Below are 3,113 nucleotides of genomic sequence, written 5' to 3'. Positions count from 1 at the left end.
AATCACTATTTTTTAAAAATTTTTTAAAAATTTCTTTTCAGTGTACCAGAATTCATTGTTTATGCACCACACCCAGTGCTCCATGCAATATGTGCCCTCCATAATACCCACCACCAGGCTCCCCCAACTTCCCACCCCCCACCCCTTCAAAACCCTCAGATTGTTTTCAGAGTCCTTAGTCTCTCATCGTTCATCTCCCCTTCCAGGTTCCCTCAACTCCCTTCCCCTCTCCATCTCCCCATGTCCTCTTTTTATTCCTCATGCTCCACAGGTAAGTGAAACCATACGATACTTGACTCTCTCTGCTTGACTTATTTCGCTCAGCATAATCTCTTCCAGTCCTGTCCATGTTGCTACAGAAGTTGGGTATTCATCCTTTCTGATGGAGGCATAATACTCCATAGTGTATATGGACCACATCTTCCTTATCCATTCATCCGTTGAAGGGCATCTTGGTTCTTTCCCAAATCACTATTTTTGTATCCTTTAGGTAAATACCTAGTAGTGCAGTTGCTGGTTCATAGGGTAGTTCTACTTTTTGAGGAGACTCCATACTATTTTCCAGAGTGACTGCACTAGTTTGCATTCCCACCAATTTCCTCACATCCTTGTCAATATCTATTGTTCCCTGAGTTGTTCATTTTAGCCATTCTGACTGGTGTGAAGTGTATCTCATTGTGTTTTGATCTGATGCTGAATGATGTTGAGCATTTTTTCATGTCTGTTGGCAATTTGGATGTCTTCTTTGGAAAAATGTCTGTTCATGTCTTCTGCCCATTTCTTGCCTAGAAGTCTTGTGTTTTGTGTGTTGAGTTTGATAAGTTCTTTATAGATTTTGAATACTAGCCCTTTATTTGGTAAGACATTTGTAAATATCTTCTCCCATTCCGTAGGTTGCCTTTTAGTTTGTGGACTGTTTCCTTTGCTGTGTGAAAGCTTTTTAGCTTGATGAAGTCCCAACACTTCATTTTAAATTTTCTTTCTCTTGCTTTTGGAGACCTGTCTAACAAGAAGTTGCCTTGGCCAAGGTCGAGGAGGTTGTTGCCTGTGTTTTCCTCTAGGGCTCTGATGGATTCCTGTCTCACATTTAGGTCCTTCATCCATTTTAAGTTTATTTCTGTGTATGGTATAAGAAAGTTGTCCAATTTCAGTCTTCTGCATGTGTTCTATACATTATTTTTGTAGGAGATGAAGGTTAAATACCAACTTTGGCAAATTAGAGTGTACTGAATTTGGAATAAAAAGAATGGAACCCTATTTGTGACCATCATGTTATAATATGCTATATAATATATATATAATATATAATATATATTTTAATATGGCTATTATAATATATAATAGCCATATATCTGAAAATACCATTTAGAAATTCATGCAGTTCTAGTTGTTTAATACTTTGCCACTCCTGCTTAAAACCTTACAACACTGTGCTTTCATTTGAGGTCAAATCCCACTCAAGCACAGTTGACTGAAGCAAATTTTCATCTCACCAGAGCATAACATGCTCTGCCAGGCCTGTTCATGCCAACGCGGATCATTTAGGGTATAATTGGCTGTGACTGGTACTCAGACAAGCTCTGACATTTTCTATCAGCCATTAGTAGAATCTGGAAAGCCACAGAAGCAATTAGATGCTACAGAAGACAACTGGATTTGGGAAGGAAGAGAATATAAAGCAAGCCAGCTCTTTCCCACTTCGAACAGGGAGTGATGAAGCTACAATACTGGTGATCCTCCCCTCTTCCAAAAATGTGAGACGTCGGGGAAAGAGCAGACACTCACTTGACTAACATAGGATGAAATCGTTTAGAGTCTTCTGTTTAGCGAATGCAAATGAAATAAAGAGAATATTAATTAAAGGGACTGGGGGAGCCCAGCTGGCTCAGTCAGGAGAGCATGCAATGCTTGATCTCAGGGTCATGATTTGGAGCTCCATGTTGGGCATAGAGCCTACTTTAAAAAATGAATAAATAAATAAATAAATAAATAAACAAATAAAGGGACCTAGAAACCACTAAAAATTGGGGCACTTGGGTGGCTGGTTAAGCATCTGACTCTTGATCTCAGCTCAGGTCTTGATCTTAGGGTCGTGTGTTCAAGCCCCGCACTTAAAAAGGAAATCACCAGACATTAAAGGAAGATGGGAAATGACATTGACATGAAATGTCATGCAATTGGCAAATTGAGGAGAGAAAGAAAATCACAAGAGGAGTGGAAGAAAAAGGAATGAAAGGAATAAGGCAGGAGAGGGAAAGCAAGTCTTAAAAAGTCAACCAGGAGCATGTGGGCAAATACAAAACTAAATAAAAAACTGCCACGTGAATACATTATTTTTATGTACTTCCTTTCTCTAACAATTAATTAAATGCAAAACAATATGAAAATGATGCATCATTTTGCCTCACCTGTTCGCAAAAATTTAAAAGAATTTTAATATTCAGTTTGGGCAAATAGGTGGGAAACAGTCTCTTATACACTATTGATTTATTGTTTTATTTATTTATAAATAAATAAACTGTGTGAAGCTAATGGGGAAAACCTTATTAAAATAATTCAGACTCGTTGACTCAACAATTCCCTTTACTGGGGAGACATAGAAGTATGAAAAGATATATGTACAAAGATATTCCCTGCAGAATTGTGGATGACCGTGAAAAGTTGGGTGGGAAAAACTGAATGAATAGGTCATTAGTTAAATAAATTACTGTACATCCCTATAGGGAAATACTATATATAAATCTAAAAGCATTAAGAAAATCTTCTATTAGTAGCACACTCAATATACATTAGGCGAAGATGACTACAGTATTAACAGCTTTAGCATAGCAGCCACTATATTGCTAGTAATAACCAAAATAAAAAGTTAATATTTACTGAAGGCTGATTTTGCATGTTGTACTAAGTCTTTTATAAGCATTATCCCCTAATTCTCGTAAGAACTTTATGATGCGGGTAAGTATCTTTATCTACATTTGACAGGTAAGAAGACCTGAGACTCAAAGAATTATACAATTTGTCCAAGGATGCTAGTAAGGGTCAAATCTAGGTCCTAAACCCAGAGAAGCTCCAAGAACAGGCTCTTATTCTAAACTCCCAAAGTACAGTATGAT

This window comes from Meles meles, chromosome 11, assembly GCF_922984935.1.
Source record: "Meles meles chromosome 11, mMelMel3.1 paternal haplotype, whole genome shotgun sequence".
NCBI classification, from domain to species: domain Eukaryota; kingdom Metazoa; phylum Chordata; class Mammalia; order Carnivora; family Mustelidae; genus Meles; species Meles meles.
Note: the sequence above shows the minus strand (reverse complement) of the source record.